This window comes from Sturnus vulgaris, chromosome 1 (genome assembly GCF_052056855.1).
Source record: "Sturnus vulgaris isolate bStuVul1 chromosome 1, bStuVul1.hap1, whole genome shotgun sequence".
Classification (NCBI taxonomy): domain Eukaryota; kingdom Metazoa; phylum Chordata; class Aves; order Passeriformes; family Sturnidae; genus Sturnus; species Sturnus vulgaris.
The window spans coordinates 94,920,522-94,939,664 of record NC_142243.1 but is presented as its reverse complement, the minus strand read 5'-3'; the positions used below and the strand labels follow the sequence as shown (position 1 = coordinate 94,939,664).

The 19,143-nt window shown below is 36.3% G+C and overlaps 1 long non-coding RNA gene across 3 annotated transcripts in view; it reads left to right on the top strand.

Moving 5' to 3' along the window:
- Positions 1–19,143, top strand: part of LOC148225361 (uncharacterized) — a 157,377-nt gene that overhangs the window by 69,316 nt on the left and 68,918 nt on the right. The gene's annotated exons all lie outside the window — the stretch shown is intronic.

Below are 19,143 nucleotides of genomic sequence, written 5' to 3'. Positions count from 1 at the left end.
GTGCCATTGTTGTGCTTCCTGCCTTCACATACTCTGTGGATCTTGATTTCAAGCACAGAGAAACAAGCTGACTCTGAAGAAAATGTGCAGGTACAAAACAGACAACATGCTAGGTTTTTTTGCATTTTTTGCTTCTGTCTGCCCAGCAGAGATCTAACATGTGGGAGAAACAAAGGAATAGAGTGATAGTATTTCAGTGCTATATTTAGGTACGCCCTTGCACATTTCTCAGCTGTGCCCAGCAGTGTAGTACTGGCTGAATGGTGTCTGGTTCAGGATCTCCTGAATGTTGTTTCCTAGCAGTCTTAGAGATGTAAATCATCAAATGGGGCCTGCTGGCTTGTGTCTGGAAAACAGGAGTCCTCAGGATATTTTTTATTTCTTCATAGAGGCTATGGAAGCTTAAGAGAAGTAGTGCTTCCAAGAAAACATGCAGGTCTAAAATAAGTTTCTCTTCTGCCCCTTTTCCTCTGGGTATCTATTCACTAGTTCTTTTCATTCCTTCATTTTCTAATATTCCCTCTCTGCTCCAGTCAGACGGGTCAGCAGGTATTTTTTCAGCTTTTCTGAACTCTCACTTCCACTGGAAGGAAAATAGAATCACTAGAGACCTAAACCAGAGCAGCAGTGAATGCAGGTTGCGGGCAATGTTGGAACAGCTACTATGTTTTAAAATTTGGCACAATAGAAATAAAAAAGCTTTTTTAAAAAATGAACCCAATTTAAATACAGGTTTTCTGTGGCCTGACTCATAAAAGATTGTTTAATATACTAGTAACTTGCCTGCTTCTGTTTTGAGTGCATGGCTTCACTGTGAGCAGTATGGAGCAGGACTGCAATCTTTGCATTGCAGGACTTCAGACAGCCTCCCCAAATACTCTAGATATATTGGGAAGTACTGATGGATAGTACTCCTTAGCTGAATTCTGGTTTTTGTGTTTAATAATCCTCCTGAATTCTGACTGTACCATATGCATGTGCTCTCTATGTCTGGAAACACAGCCAGAATGGCTTTCAGAATGTGGCACAGGAGTTGAAAACTGAAGAGCTTAATTTTTTATCTAGGAATGAACACAAGCATTAATTAGTTAGGCCTTGAATAAAATAACAGGTTTTGTGAGCTTATTGTGCAGCTGGGCACATCTAAACTCTCCTATTCTAAGTGTTTTGGAACAGCTTTATTTATTTATCAAGCAGAAGTGAGAATCAAGAAGATCACATCTTTTCTTGGCGTTACAGTACCTTCAATGTTTATGGCATCCCATGAACAAAGACAGATAGGCATACAAAAGTAGGGATAACATGCAAAGGATTACAGAAGAGCTAGCTAAACTATTTGATTTTTATATGTACCGGCACATGACAGGACATGACTTTAGCACAATGAATCTGTTTCTTAAAATCCTATGCACCATATTAACTAGAAATTCAAATAAAGCCTTGCCTTTGCTTTCAAATAGAAGAGGGATTGGCATATTTAGATTTAATGCTTCTAAGTTCTCTTCAGGAAAACAAAGCATCAAACAGAGTTGGAGTGCAATTTTTCAGAGTAGGAAGACAGTGCTGCTCAGAGACAGAAGACAAATTATTATGTGTCTGGTTTCTGCAAATCTTGCTTCACGGGAATTGTAAAAGCCAAGTGCTGAAGAAGACATGCAAGGGTTAATATAATTTCCATTCCAGCGAGTTTTGCTTGCCATTATTTTCTTTTTCTTTTCTCCCTTTTAACTGATTCATAGCATAAAATCTTCCTGGACACCTAATTATCAAGCCAGCTCACAGTCACAGCTGTCTGCTTGGAGAACCCATTAGATGCAGCAGTTGAAGCCTCCATAATTCCCCAAACTTCCCGGTTGTGAATATTAAGAAAAGATTTTTACATGTCATATGCAATTCGGAGGTGGTGTGAATGGCGTTGGAAATGACGAGCTCTGAATGCTTGTCCATCACTCCATTCACTGGTTACAGGTGGTCTCATTTTCCACTTTCAGATATCGGCTAGCTATGACAGCAGGCACTTAATTTGCATGTTCGACAGACAACAAACGGCCCTGTGCATGTCAAAATAGGTGGTGATGCGTGACAGTTCCTACACAATACTGTCTCCTCTTTGCTTGACCTTTGACCTCCCTGCATGTCTTCTTTCACAATCAGAAAAAAATGCACTTTTCGGCTTTGGAATAAATTTGATACCAAATTGATTATTTTCCTTTCTTCTTTTTATTCTTCTTTTTCCTCCTCCTCCACTTTTCAAGTATGCATGCATCCAGGCTTTCATCTTAACGGCTACAAAACTCTGCCAGAAGAGTCTCATAAAATTTAAAAATACGCAAGCAGTGAGAACAGGAAGCGCCTTGTTAAAATTCATTGTAGTTAAATTGCTTGAAAGTTCTTTGTAAATGCAAATGTAACCTTTAAAAGAGACCTTAAGTTGGGTTAATATTTGTTAAAAATAAGATTTTTTTAAAAAATCACAAAAGTGCTTTATATTCATTTTTTCCCCAGGCTGTATATCCATCTTTATATGTGCAAGTTGAGTAGTTTAGTACGCATTTCATCAAAACATTCCTCCAGTGTTTTTACGGCTGCTGTGACTTGTACTAATGTTAAGTAACAAGAATTAGTCTTCTAGCATCATTAGAAGCACACTTAGAGTTTCGAGTTTTATTGAAGTTAAAATGCTAAGAAGTGATTAAAGTGCAAAAATGTTTGAATGATGGCAGCACTATGCACTTTCTTGTGTTATTCAGTGTTTGGTTCCTGGGAGTTGCAGCTTTTTGTGTGTGCTACCTCCTGGTAAAATCATATCAAAGGGAAAACTAAGACGAGGTGGATTCAAGTGTGGCTCAGCATTGCAGAGTTCACCCAAGCACCTGAATTTTAATTCCAAAGATACAGGTTCTCCCTTGTCTAACCAAGAATGACCATAATCCTCTCACAGATCTTATCTGAGCTGCAGCTCTTGTTTTAATTAAGAATTAAAGCATGACAGCAGATAATCACACCTCTGGGGTGTTACAGGACTAGAGATGTGGTTGTGTACTGAATACCCAAGGGTGTGATTATTCTGTGATAACCCCACCCCTAACGAGTCATCCTGTCCGGGCCTCAGTGTTGCTGTTGGCTTCAAGCATCAAACTAGATCAGCAGTGCACAGTGGGCTGATCATAGGTGATAATGGTGTCTTTTCTGTTGTTTTGTATTGTCTCACCTTTAGGGTTTTTAGACCATGAGAAGACTTAGCAGGTTGTAGATATTCCTTCCCCCACCAGAATAAAATCTCTTTCATGAAGCAGTACCTGGTAAAATGTAATGGATATGGAAATTTAATGTTTGAGATATGAGATGGTTGCTTTGATGTGTAGCTGAAGTGCTTACAGCATTAACTTAGTGAGTCCTTTCTTGTTGTTCATAACATCTTTGCTGTCAGTTTGGATGGTAGCTGAAGCCACCAGACTAGCCAATGCTCCTCAGAAGCATGGGAATACTTGAATATAGTTGATCAGTTAAGAGCTTAGACCATAAATACAATTTACATGTGAAATTAGTTATAGCATAGAGCAGGGAAATTCTTTCACTAAAATGTATTTCTACGAGTAGTGTTAATCATGACATTGACAGGTGGGTTCAGAACCACGTTTTAGGTATTCACTCACCTAAACCCTAGATGGGAAATGAGGGAACCAGTGCTGAGACATGAGGCAGTCTCAGCTTTTAGCTCCAAATGTTTCACAGCTGCATCATAGCACCTCCTCTGTGTGGTTCAGTGCTGTGTGCAAACACTGGTTTCCTTTCAACAGGAAAGTTTGTCAGGAAGATAAAAATGAAAGGAAAGGAAGGATGGCCATATTTCCTGTCAGTCAGATTGTCTTCTGATTGCTCAGGAAGGCATTTTAGTCTTTACCTTTAATCTTCACTTCTATCCACTGGCATCAGTAGAGACAACTACTGAGGAAACAACTGTTTTGCTTAGAGGGAAACAGTTGTTCAAGCTGGACTGCCCTTCGATGACATTAACTAGTTGACTGAACTGCCAGCTCTGCTCTAGTCCAGGAAGAGACTTATTTCTGAGGTTAGATCTTAGTCTGTAAGGTCTGATGACCAGTGAGGCTGCAGCAGTTTATGATGAGGGAAGTTTTGTGGAGGAATTGGGTCAGAATCACCCAGAGTAGCTTGTTCTGGCTACTGTAAAAATAGAAAAACTTGAAATAAAATAGAGTATAATTAAAGTTCTCACTTTCAAATCTTTTATACAGATTTTATTTTTCATATGTCAAAGCATTCCTGAGCAGTAGATGGTTGATCTGATGTTTTTACCGCTGATCATAGATTTCTCAACAGATATCATAAGTGCCAATATTAGCTTAACAGACTGTCCAAGAACAGCTGATGCACAAGATGTTGTACACTGAGGTGGAGCTGAAGTATCTGCCCAGGTGGACATAACTCAAGAGTCATTAGCTTCTCATGGGACTTACCAAGAGAGGCTCAGGGCACTGCTAAAGGATACCCACCTTCTGCATCTGACTTTTTTGTGACTAGTCAGCTCAGAGCACAGACAAAAGAAGGAGACAAGCACATGTTGTGTAGTGGTCTGTTTAAAGTGGATGGATTAGAGAATTATATCTTTGGAGCGAGCCAGGTATAGTCATAGAAATGAGGAAGGGAAGAGGAATGCAGCCAGCTTTGAAACCATGAAAGATAGTTTATTTTTTTCCCATCTCTCATCCCATCCCCTAGTAACCTAGCCAAAATACAGTAATAGCGATGAAATAAAACCAAGAGGAATATGCAACAGCTCATGCTCTGTCAGTTGTGTTTTCTTATGCATTTGCTTTGGGCATGAATCCTGACATGCTCTGGATGGATACTCAGCTTTCCCATTAGAAATTCACACCTCCGTTTGTAAGAATTTGTAATGAAAAATCAGAGCCTAAGTGAAGTTCCAAAGAAGAGAGGAATTGCTTTTCCAGAAATTGCTTCCAACATGATTTGAAGACCAGCTTATTTGTTCATAAAACTGTATTTCTTCCTTGATTTTTGTGAAAAAATAGGCCCAATGCTCATCTGTGTAACCCTTACTTGGGTGACCGTTGCCTGACAATCTGCCTTTACATATAATTTCCCCTTCTCATCCTTGGTTGGGAATATCTCACTCACTAATGAAGGCACAGGTTTTTAGGATTTTAGCACTGGGGCTCTGATGAGTTGTGCAAGTGTTTCTGGATATCTGAAGCTATGAGGTAATGAATGTTTCAAAGCTGTGGGTGACTTAGACCTTGTCACTTTAAATAGAAACAGAACTGAGAAGATAAACTTACTGTTGTTAACTCAATTAGTAGAAAGTGATATAGTAAACCAATAGGAACCAAGAGTAGTCTAGCTTATTTTCTCAGATGTCAGGAGGGTAGATATAAGGCTTGAAAATTGTTGGTAATCTTTCTGTTACAAAAAGACACCTTTATAGCAATGTTGCATTTGTTACCACTTAGTGCACTGAAATACAACATTTAATACCATTCCATTGCCCATGAATATATTTGCATGTGATTGCTTTTCATTGTGCAGTTTTCATGCTCATTAAAAAAAAGGGTAAATTTTATGGTCTGCTTACTACAAATATATATTTTTTTCTTTCTAATATAACTTCTCTGGCTAAAAAAGGAGAAGAAAACTGTGACAATTGTTCTTGGATCCATGGGTGACATAGTTCCATCTACCTGTCTTCATCCTTTCAATTCAAGGATGAATATCAATTAATGATTGATTGTTAAAAGCTCATTAAAATGTCTTTTGCTGTAAGTTTGTCATATTTCTTTTTTATTTCTTTTTAATTGTAATTGAATAATAAATTTAAATTAATAAATAGGAAATTTACGGTCTACTTCCATACTAAATACAGTGCACAGACTCTTCAATATGGAAGAGGACGAAAACAAGAGAGGCAACAACCATAACACTCAGAAATAAAGCAAAGCAAGGCCTTGTTTTCATTCTTTTTTGTGAGAGCTGATATAACACAAGTGCAACACAGATTCATCTTGTTTGAGGTTAGATTTTATGTTCCCCTTTCAGAGATCTGTAGTAGGCATCATCTGATCAGCATCTACCTCATTGGAGCATTTTACAGATCCTGAAAAATTTTCTATAGTGAGAACAATCTCAAAAAATTTCAATTTGCCTAAAGCTTATTACTGTATCAAAAGGAATGATCGGGTTTTTCTTTTAGTTGCTCTAGTGTAGTTGAGGTTTGTTCTCACTTGTTAAAATGATAAGATCATCTGCCCTTGTTTTTATTTGTAACTATGGCGTGAATGAAGTATTTCTGTTACTCTTTCTTCTCTCCTCAGAGAGTTTGACATAGAAGCCTTGAGGCATCATGCTCAGGATACAAAATCTAGTGTGCAACAGCCTTAGGAAACTGAACAGGATCCAGAATCTGAGTAAGAAAACTTAACCATGCATGGGTGGGATTTATCTAATGCACTTTAGATTCCTTTGTCAACTTTAAGTTCTTTAAGCTCCTTCTGTAATCAGGAGTGTGATTTGTTTCAGGAAAGGATCAAAGAGAAATCTACCACTGTCATGTGAGAGAGTGTAGAACACTGTCTCTGACTAGATGCCAAACATTCTGATGGAAGTTAGGTCAGACAAGTTCTCTTGCACATACTTATTTTCAGTGTACACAGATAGCACTCCTCTGTAACAAGAAAGTTCTGAATGGAGTATGCGAGAGATGGAATCACATGTGATCATGGAATCACAATAATATGCTGTCTTATGTTGGGAGATGCAATCACAAAATGGTTAATAAAGAGCAAGCAACAGATGGTTGTAAGTTGCAGTGTTAAAATACATCTTCTAGGGTTGTTATGATGTGAGAAAGTCTGATTATAATTTCCAAAGCACCTAAAGACAAAGGACTTTACCTTTTTCAGGTATGCTCCTTCATGAATTGAAAAAGTGTGCAGATTACTCTTTCCAGCTTGACACTGTTCTGTCTGAAACTTGGTGCCCAACTAGCTGAATTAGCATATGCAATTATGAGAGCTTTTCACCAGGGCAATGGTTCATATGCATGAACAATGAAGTCAGCTGCCAGATCAGCTCACTTCAGTGAAGCATTTCTGAACCTTCATATAAAAAGCACCTTGAGTTTCACCTATGGCCTTGTCATTTTGGAATTTCTCTTTGTTTGCCTGCTTTTTGAAGTACGGTCTCTCTCCTAATTTTGACAGTACATTTAAATTACAGCAGCTTTAGAGCTAGCCCAAACTTAAGTGAAGATATTCTACTTTTCCTTTGTTTACTGTTTCTTGACTGTTGATGTTTCAGCTGTCAGCATACACATAGCATGAATATATTTTTGTTTTCAAAGTTTTGAAAAGGAGATAGAAACCTACTTGTGGTTTCATTCCTTTTTTTTTTCTTAAATGTGATATGTGATGACAAGTAGACCATGTAAAAGTCAATCTGTGGTGAGCCACATCTAAAACCGAAAACCTTATGGCTTCACTTTGCAGGTGGCCGTGATAATCCTACTGAAATAAACTTTAATTGTTCTATATTACTAGTAGTGACTATACTATTGCTATTACTATATTACTAGTGACTGTATTAATGACATGAATATAGTGACTCCACTCCCCAAATTTGGTAACACGTTTGATAAACATTTCATGAAAATTGAGAACATGCGCAAAAAGTTTAGAAAAGGTCTCTCATATTTAGTACTTTAAAATGTACAAATGTAAACTCCAGCCATTACTATCTTGCCTGATACATTTCATTGTGGAGTGTTATTCAGTGAGTGTAATGGGTCTTTCATTTAAACTTATGAATGCTATCTAAAATGAGAAAGTGTTTCTTTATACCAATTATTTCCTGAATTTCTAAAATTTGAAAAAGAAAAAGTGTACATATTTCCCAGTGTTTCAGTGAAATAAAATGGAGAAGTGGTGACATTTTAATTTTTTCTTTGTTCATTTTTTTGGTTTGTTTCTCTTTGTTTCAGGGGTTAAGAGATATTTTTTGCACATTTATGAACCACTTGGAATAAACTAAAGTCTATATTCTTATTGACTCTAGCAGAGCAAAACCTTATTTCTTATGTTTTACTTCACATTTTTAGTCTAGCCCAGAATCAGTAAGAGCAATCATGAGCAGTCTAAAAACTCTTTATCCTCTAGCTTCTAAGACAGCAAAACAAGTGGAGAATTTTCCAAAATGAACAGGTTTATATGAAGTCTACATCCTTATTTGCAAACCTGATCAGAGAGAGAAAAGGTGCTGATGAGATTTTTTTTCCAGAGGGCATTCCTAACCACTTCCTTCAATGTCAGATTCAGACAGAAATCCAGCCTTTCAGAGTGAAATTCTTGCTTAGTGATTTCAGGTAATCACCCAATCTTTTGACTTCAAACTTGCCTGCAGTATAGTTTTTCATAGCTGGGTTTTGATTTTTGAAGAAATTTTTAGTCCCAAGGTGCTTCAAATTGGTGAGGTTTGATTTCAACTTTGCCTCCTCAAAGATCGTTAAAGCAAATTTTCCTTTTCACAGGTAGTGTTATATGACTAACTTCTTTTTACTAAGACATGGACACTTACCTGTGGGAAAGGCATTTTTTTTTTCTGCTGATGTATATGATGTATATATTGATGTAAATTTTAATATGATTTAGAAGTTCCCTCTTTTCCTTACATCAGCCATGTTGTGAATTTCCATTTTTCCATGCTATGTCAGACCTTATATATATGACCCAGGGCAGAATTTGAGCATGTGAGATGGGATCCATACACAAACTGTCTGTGGCACCACGTCACCTCAGATTTAGATTTCCTCTGCTACGTGTCCACTTCTGTTCAGAGTGTAGTTCTTGAAATTGCCAGTAAACTCTTACTGGCACACATGGGGCCTAAACTAGATTCCTAAATCTCTGAGGTGACCATATGGCTGATGAAAAAATAATTTACTATTTAGTGATCTTTTTCATGTGGCAAATAATTGCAGGAAATCTGAGAAGGAAAAAATAATCAAAATAATTATTTAAGAGTCAAACAAATACCAGAGGAGAAAAAAAATCCTACAACTCTCCTCTAGAATTTTTAGTGTGATTTCTTGCAGTTCTCCTGAGCAGTGAAACTGTATCACTGACAATTAATAGTTCTTCCATACTCATTTCCTTCTACTCCTGCAATTCCAGGGTTAATTTTAATCCCCAGAGGCTATTGTGAACCAAAATGATTTTTAGTTGTATTTATTTTTTAAAAAATGTCAATAATTTCCAAGGGGAAAGTTGAAATTTTATAATACAAATATAAAATAAAACAGAGATCTTACCAGATATTTCATACTGCTGATAGATAATTAGTGTTTGAAGCAGAAAGAAACAGTTTTCTTGATTCTCCCGTGTTACTTCTATGTGTCTTTTTCATTTTCATATGAAGTGCTGTTTTTCCTATCAGAACTTTTCTGTCTTGTCTTATGGAACAAATGCTGCAAATGCCTACCATTGTATCTCCCTTCACCCCTGCCTCTAGCTTCCTTTTTCCAAAGCTAAAGGATGCATTTTTATTGGAAAATATCAGTTGCAAATTCTGATATTAAAGTAATAAAGATAATTGCCTAATTTCCACTGAAAGTATTAATAAAATATCCAGAAGCTCAAAGTAGGGTTACAGTTTTCAGGGCATTTTTAATAATTAATGGCTGTGTGATAACACAGACAGTAGTGTTGCAGACATCTCCATGATCTCAGCTTATAAAAGTGTTTTCTGTAGCAATCCTGAAGCATTGTTATGTTGAACTGTGGGACAGACTGCCGAAATTTTTCTTACATACCAAACACAGAAAAGGAAAGATGAGTGAAAAATTTAAAGGCATCATAAAATTTGTCCAGACACAGTTTTGGCCCATTATATGTTGTTGTGCTCAACAGCAAAAAAAAAGCAAAACAGATGGTAAGCTGTTAAACTACTCAAAATTTCATAAACATTAGTAGGTTACAAGTGCTATACCTTACACATTACTATAGGATTGCTTTGTAACCTTACTTTTGTTTGTTTGTTTTAATTTGTGATTTGCGCTTCTAATTTTTGTGAGACAAGCTTTTGTGCCTCTTATAAGCAAAATTCAAACTGAGAATATATTGAATTTTTGGGGATGGAGAATCTTGATTTAGGCAGAGGTGAAAAGTTAGACCACTTAAATCACTTACTTGAGATGAAAATACCAAAAACACCAGAAAAGAGAAAACTCAACTGCTTTCATTTTGCAACAACACAAATTGAAAAAGTATCTCTGCTAGTCGATAAAAAGAGTTATAAGGACAGACTTTTTGTTCAGTGCTAACTTTGATAAGCTTTGACTGTACCTATGGAGTATACAAAATGGAAGAAAATTGAAGTGCATGCACTTAAAACTATGAAATTATTCCAGAATGTTTTGTACTAAAGCAGCTATATAAATGTCAGCATTATTCTTTACATATTTTAAAAATAAATTTAGTTCTCCTTCTGTTAATCAAATTATAATATTTGAACTGAATGGTATATATCATATTATGCATTAAAATAATTCTTAATTTGGTTTTGTCTGGAAGCTAAGCAGTTATAAGTTTTTTTAAAAACTCAATTAAAGAATGAAACTCAAAATTAACATTTTGTACCTCGGAGCAGCTAAATGAACGTGCTCCTAAATATGTGTGTAAAAATAAATTGAAAGAGCTTGTTGTAAAATCATGCAAAAAGATCACTTAACAGCTAGAATAATTTAATCTGAGATCACTAAAAATATTAGGAATTGCCAACTGAATCAGTCTGCACTTGGAAATGGATGTAAACTTTAACTATAATGTTTTGTACTATTACTAGGCAGTTTAGTGATGTTATTAAAACCATAGTGCATGAAGTAGTGGGAGTAAGTGTAGAATTTAGCACACACTGGGGTCTCTTCAGCAATACTCTTGACCAGTAACTGGGGAGATAGGCTGAAGGGGTTTTATCTGAAAAAAAAAACCCCACCTTTTTCTGATGAATAGAGCATCACCTACAGGGTGGGTCAGTATGGAATACCAGGGTGGAGTGGAGAGGAGTTCAAGTAGTAAGAGTGTTGTGAAAACAAGAAATTATCAAATATTTGCAGCCTTGACTTCAGCAGGTACTTCCAGACACCTGGTGGGAGCCTGGTTTGTCTTGTTCACTCCTGGAGCAAGAGGAGGCCAGGTAAGTTTTGGAGGCCAAATAGTTCTCAGCAATTTACAAGGCAACTCCCTGTCTTACGTGAAAATAACCTCAGGCTTTCTTTCTGTTTTTGTGTCATGTTGTTACCTGCATCTTGATTATAGTGTACCATGACAAGGCTGAAATCTGAATTATCAAAAGGTATAATACTTCAAGGCTTTGCTCTTCCCAGTCCCTTTTTGTCAAGTGATCTGTATCATCTTTCTCATCTCCTGAACCACTCCCTTGCTGGAGCTGGTTACCTGGTGCTGTTTCCCAATGGTAGTTGTGGTTTTCACTACCATTTGTTGGATATATCAAAACTAACATAAACTTAATTTGTTTGTGCAGCTCACCTCTTAATATGCCCTTTCATAAACCCAGTTAAGCAAATATAATTTCAGTCTTTTGATCTCTTATCTTGTCTAATCCTAAATACTTTGTCTTCTTATAAATTTCATAAAGTTTTCTTTTAGTGGAGATTTCTTTCATTCTTTGTCTTGAATATTCTACTCCTTTGCTGCTACTGTCATTCACTGTGATTTCTTTTTTTAAATTTCATTAAAGGTTGTTACATGGCTTTATTCTTTTCTCCTATTTGTACTTCTGCATGCACAAATATTAAGTATTGTGTTCTGAGATAGCACTACCTTTTAAAAACTTGCTTTTCATGTTATGCTGTTTTTTCTGTACTTAAAACTCCGCAATGCTGCACCTCTAAGAACAAATTGTTTGTGTTGTTTGCCTAGACTCAGTGATATGATTTTAGTAAAGAACATGCAATATTATATAAGAAACACGTTTATTTCCCATGTCTTGTATGGGGCTGGGGTAGTAGGTGGCAACTGTGTACATAGTGTACATAGTCTCTCCAGTCTGCTCCAATCTGCTATTCCCTACTTACTGTAAATTATCTGAATAGGTTACCTTCATACTAAATGAATGGTGAAGTTAATACTTAAAAGATGGTTCACAGAAACAGAAGAAAAATATTCTTTTAAAGTTCTGATGATTGTCACTTAATTGGCAGTATTTGGCTAGATGCACTTAGTGATTCTCATTTGTGGCTGCTGGCTGCCAAAGGTACAAAGCTAGTTTTGCACCAATTCACATGATTTCAGCACAGAGGGTTTATCCAACAAGACTTGTTGGTTTTGCACTAAATCTTCAAACTGTGATCATGGAATTTCCTGTATAAGGGGATGAGATATGTCCCTATAGCAAGGCTGCCCTGATATTGAACTGAGATGCCTTCCTGAGTATCTCAACAATTTGCATCTCTGTAACACATTTAGTATGTCTGCACAAAACTTCACTTCCACCAGTATGTGGCTGCTACCAAAGAAAAGGAAACTAGAGGTACTTCAGCCACCTCCTTGGCATTGCTAATGAAACAACACTTGGCTGTGGCTTCCTCCTCCCAGCTGACTCGAAGGCTGTCAGCATTGTCTGTCAGCACTGCAGGAGCAGTGGCTGTGTTTCAGCTTTGGCAGGTGTGTTGTTGTGACGTAGCATCCATTCAGACTGTCTCTCCCACTCCTCTGAGTCTGTTGTTTGCCAGTCCTTGGACACAGTCTGTGCAAAGCTGGGCTCTCTGGGAAGGCAGGGCTGATGGATGATTTGGGCTTGGCTGCACTTTAGCTAAGCTGTAGGGAAGAGGTGCATGCAGAAGACTGTTGCTGTAGCTTTGTAATTTCTTTCATTGCACTCTCAGCTTCAGGACTGACTCTTGGGTGGCTGAGAGCACTGCTTCATAATTCTGATTCAGAGCATTTTGTTTAGTTTTATTTTGTTTTGCTTTGTTTTGTTTCGTGAGATGCATCTAGGCAACATTTAACAAAAAGACCCCAAACTGAAAGATTTGTTGCATATAAATGTTTCTTGTCATATCTTATCTATTCAGTGCAGAAAGATTTTTGTTTCAATGAAGAGGGATTTTTGTTTCAGGGATGAAGCACACGTTTTTCTGCTTATCTGCATTGAATCAGAGTAGTGAAGTATTTTGTTCTGATAATGTTTTTGTGCTCTGGTGTCTGATATGAAAAAAGTATCAGGTGATCAGGCAGAAGTTTTCAGATGGCCTGCAGCACAAAATCTTGACTTACCCATTCTTCGCCTTTTTTTGCTAATTAAGATGTTGCTGAAGAAATTCTAGAGAAATACCTCTCTTCAATAATTTATATTTGCAGTTGATCATTCTAAACCAAACTTTTCTTTATATATATTGTATTTGCAGAAAGGAGCAATGAAATAGAGGGTGTGCCATCTAAAACAAAAGTGGAAAACCAAAAGTATATAAAGGAAAAGAGGCTAGGTAAAGCTTAATTTTTCAAGAGAAAAGAATCTTTAAAAGAAGGAAAGATAAATGAGGAATTGTAAAATGTTGTATAGTAAAATGAGAATTTATGACAACTAGTAGCCCAGCCACCATTGTTTCTGCAGATAAGAATTTCAGAGGGTTGCTCAGTGTGTAGATTGATTTGGAAGCTAGCATAAGAACCAGCTTTTTTTTTTTTTTTAATTTCTTAAAAAAATTACTTTTTTCCAGATTCCATCAGGACAGCAATGTAAGAGTTGTACCAAATGTAGGAGGCATGTTTCAGGGAAAAATAAACAGTGCAGGGGTATGTTTCTAATTGTTATAATTTTAGGAGGAAAAAATTAACTTAAGCATTAATTGTTGACAGCTAAAATATTGTTGTCTGCTTCCTACCCAGTTGTGCTGAAAATGAATACAAAGAAATTAAACTCTACCATAAAACTATGAAACTGGGAAAAATCTCCTGCCTTCTCCCGTTTCAAAGGGTATGGTAACACTATGTTACCATAAATTAAAGCTGATATAAGGAAATTATGGTTGAAGATGAAGACTTCAGAGCTCATTTGCATGAAAATAACAAATATCTACTGTTGATCTGACTCTTTTTATATTGATGTTGCAAAATGAATCATGTTTTACACTTCGGTAGTTGTGGCTCTGCACAAGAAAATTATTTGATCTTCATTTGCCATTAATTAAAAGTTGAGCGTATATTCCTTGAAAATATATTTTTGTATTAATGTATATTTTACGTCTTTTCATTCTTTGCTATTTTGTAGAATGTCAGTCTTCGTTTTATTAAGCCTTAGTAGTTGCTTAGTGATGGAATTTTAGTTTTTAAAAGCCTCTTCTAAGAGTAGATTACTTTACCACATGTTTTAATGTCTTTCCTAAAGTGTTTACTCTTCTAAAAATATTTTGGAAGAAGCTCCAGATATCTTCCTAGAAAATGGTTAGAACAAGTGCTATTCAAATACATTTATTTCTTTGTGTTCATGTTACAGGCTTGTATGTGTGTATAACTGATATGCTTGTTAAATGTTGGCTGTTTCCATTTGCAGACCTGAAGTAGGGTTTGTGTGCTTGAAAACCAGTCTGCTTTCTCAAATGCATCAGGCAATGTAATAAAAGATGTTGAAACAGAGCTTGTGGTGATGATATCCTTTACTGCAAATGATACAAAAGTGGTAAAAACTACAGGGTAATGTATTTTAAAGTAAAGCAAAAAAGCAAAACTAATGAATATACTTCCAGCTTATTTTCGTAGTGGGCAACAGTGGGAACAATGCAGAAGTCAGAATGATATAAACGTAAAACATCAGCAACTGCTTCTCTTATGAAGCCAAATATTAAGGGATTTTTCTCACTAAATTCATTACAAAGTTTGAGATTTTTAAACTTTACCCTTTTTTACAGAGAATGGCCTCCTGAACTATCTGTACAAGACATTTTTTATATGCATTAACCACTGAATTAACATATTTTAATCAAAACAGAAAACAAAAATAACTAGTGAGTTCTCTTTGGATGTAAGTTCTCACTCTTCTTTATCAAGTGTGTTTTTCTTATTGATACCTGTAAATATGACGCATATGTATATGTATATGTATATGTATATGTATATGTATATGCATATGTATATGTATATGTATATGTATATGCATATGTATATGTATATGTATATGTATATGTCTTACAGTGTTAAATTTTCATCAAGTAGATTTGCATGTATATAAGGGACATAACAAGTGAATCAGAAGTAACATAAATCAACAAATGAGGTGATTCAGAAGTGTTCTTCAAAACAAAGAACTCAGAATTTTTAAATTCTCAAGGCAAGTGATTTTGCCTGGCTCTGTACGGACAACTTCCCAATCTTGAGGTTTCTCAGGAGTTCAAAGGGACAAAAAATACCCATAATCTCTCAAAGAAAGATGCAGATTCCACCTTGAAAATATATACACTATGTTATAGATGTTACAGAAAAGAAAACCAGATTTTCTGCAGCTTCTAAGGTACAGAAGTCTGGATTTTATTTTTCAATGAACTGGACCCTTAGCTAATAAAGAAAAGCAGTTTAAAATGTACTTTTGGAGCTTTAGTATGCTCAAAATGTACACTTATTGCCATATCATATCAAACACATTTGTAGCCTCTTTCACGCTAAACTTTTCTTAATGTGCTTTACAGAAACAGATCAACATATTAAAGGGACACTGTCAAGGCTGTTAGTCCCAAAAATTGACCTACTTTGACACTGGTCCCATACTGAAGCTTTTGCTTCTGAGGTTTGTTCTATGTCCTTCTTCCTGGATAACTGTTCTAAACAAAGGCTAAACATAAAAATAAACAGTCAAATACATTTTAGCAGCTCTTTAGCAGTGTTTTTTCTTAAGGTGCAGGTGTAATTGCTGTCAATGTTAAGAGGAGATCCCAATGCCAATATAATGTGTGACTCAGAGAGCTGATGTTCAGGTCTTGGCAGGTAGAAAGATGCAGAAGTGACCAAGAACTATTGAAGTGCTGCGTAGATTAAGAATTCCATTCAGCCCAAAATCTTGTTCTGGCTCCTCAAACTTTTAATAGCCATCTTCCAAAAGATGGCTTGCAGTTTCCTGGAGCAGGTATTCCTTGCTTTCCCACAGGTTAGGCACGATATTAAAATGAGTTACTAATTAACCATTTAAAGTTTTGGTAATGCCAGGAGTTTTGCTGTATTGATTCAGTAAAACTATAATGCAATTCATTCCATGCCGGGCTGGTAAAATTACAGCACAGACTACTGAATTTTTTACCATGATCATCTTGATAAAATTCTACTTTTCTCTAGTGATTTATACTATTGAGAAACATTAATTTTAAAAATCCCATAACTTTGATACAAATTTCTGTAAAGAAAATAAGTGGGATGGTACCCCAGCAATGCTGGATTACATAGGAATACCTAACTCGTGGTGTTTGCTAATTGTCAATTATTTCATGACAGGTATTCTGAAGTACAGAGCAGAGATACTTTTGAATACAACATGTGCTGACCCAAGATGTGGACATACATTTCAAAATCCAAAATTTATATTTCTATTCTGGGCGATTCTGTTTGCAAAAATCCAATTCTGAGTGCATGGCTGCACATGACTGACATCTCATCCCCTCTCTATTTGTATTGACTAGTAATAGTAAAGGAAAGAAATAACTCATAACTGATGTTTTCATGACAACAGACCTGATGTTTTTACAGGAAAGCTGACATTTGTAAAGTCTTGTGCCAAATTCCGTGCCAAGTCCCACATTTCCCAGGAGGTGTGATCTGGCAGTGGTTTTGCTGGATCTATACCAAAGAGAGAATTTAACATCCTCTTGCAAATAATTTGCAAGCCAATGCTACTAGGAAGCAAGTGAGCAGTACCTATTCATCTGCATTAACTGGTTTAATGTATTTGATAGAGAAGCATTTTATTCCATTATTCAGTGATACTGCTTCTCTGTCACACCTCTGTAGCTTACAGAAAGATTCACACTTTGTTTCAAAAATCTAGTTCAAAGAAATAGAACAGCATTGCTATTTATTCTGCTACAGTATTTCTTCAGTGGTTCAATATCTAATAATGCTTCATGGTACTAATATTTGGGGATTTGGCTGTCATCAGAAATGAAGTCCTTACTTTAACAGAGATAGCATATTGAGAAGGTTATAGACTTGCACTTCATTTTGTAATGTCAGAAAAATTTGCTATGTTTGATTTTTTTCCTTTGCTCTCTTCTTTGGGGAATTAATTTCTACAACAAATGGACATTACAGTTGGATTTTAGAACTGATTCTGTGCAGTTTTCATGGACGCCTCTGGCTAGCTGAAGGCTGCCATCGTATAACTGTTGCTACCGGGCACGCTACTTGGTTGGTCTTAACTCCCATTTTCCCCCTTCCCCTCAGGAAATTCACCGAAGTTTGTATCCCTCCTGGCTAACCCCGTAGCTGTCTTAATAACCTGAAGCCTGTCCCCAGGCTACCTGTCTTGTTGCTATCTCATCCTCTGTCTTGCAAACCCAAAAGTAGTTAATGTGACTTCAGCAGAGGGTCAGGATTACCTGCTCTCAGCTCTCTTCAGTGTTTCTGAGCTGCTTTTGGTCCTAACAGAGGCCTCTAGCAAGAGATGTGCCTGTTCTCTGCATGCCACTTCTGACAGATCTTCTGTGTCCACCTGGAGTGTTGTTTTTCACAGGGAAAGGGGAAGGTGATCAATACAGGGTTCAGATACAGTTACAGACCAAATATTTAATGCAAACCCAGCACCTCACTTAGTTTATGTCAGCGTGAACAGAGTTGTGTGGCTGTTTATGGCACAGATGAGCATCAATTTATTATTTAGCTCTGTTACCACTTCTTTGAAAACCCTGGTGTATAGTCTTCATAATTTTCAGAACTTTCTAATAAACTGATAACTGAACAATTATTTGAAACTCAAATAACTGAAGGGCATTTTTTGGAGATCTATTTCCAGTTCTTTTCATTTATTATCTTTAATTTTTGTAATTCTCTATAAGTACTATAGCTGTTATAATTTCTGTCTATACCCTGATTTCTCCTGCTTTTTTCAAGATTTTCCAGAAAAAAACACTCTTTCTTCTTGCACATGTCTGTAAACTGTTTTGTAACCCCAATACTCCACATATGAACTTTTAGGTATGTCTCATTTGAATTATATTTCTCAAGAGCTTAACCTCATATCTGCAGTTTAACTTTTTTTCTCTATCCAGTTATATCCAGACTATTTTGTTCTACAGCAATTGCAAAAGTTAATAATTCTGTAAAACATTATATCTAAGAAATCTGTAATAGGGCAGGAGAGAGCAGACTGTATGGATTCAAGCTTTGGTCTCAGGGTGTTGGGAAAATCATTGCTGCCATCAGCCCCACAACTGTAAGATCATGTGGGACCTGTTGCACCAACTTCCCTCAGCTACTATCAGTTCTCAAAGCTGACCTCAACTGGGGAACCACAAGGTGCTTCACAAGGCAAGATGTTTGCTTTTAGTTTATTAAAAAATAACCTGACCTTAAAAACAGGGAACAGCTAAGGTTGGAAGGGAACTTTGGAAATTGTCTGGTGTGACGTTCTGCTCAGGGAATATATAACCTCAAGGTTAGATCATGTTACTTCTCATGTTATTCATATGTCTTGATTATATACTGTTTATGTGATAGTGTTTTACATGTATATATATTGTTTCTCATATAGGTCTGTGTTCCAGAAAGACGTAAGAATGCAATGTACATGCAGACATTGACACAACTTTCAAACCGTGGTGTATTCCTATGAAACTATAAAATATAATTTAATATCATATAAATAAATGGTTGGTCTACTGAGACTGTGAAAAATGATTACAATAATCCTGGACGTTACTGCTTTAACTAAGGCTTTTCAGCTTATTTAGGCAATTCTCTGCTCATTTCATGGCCTGAGGTCAACGTCCTTTACCTCAAAGAATTTCCAAAATGTAGAGAACTGCATGTAATTACTTGTTTGTTATTTTTTCCTAATGCTTTCTGAGGTTAATCAGTTAGTAAGGATATTTCTCTTCTATTCTGTTTACTAATTTCT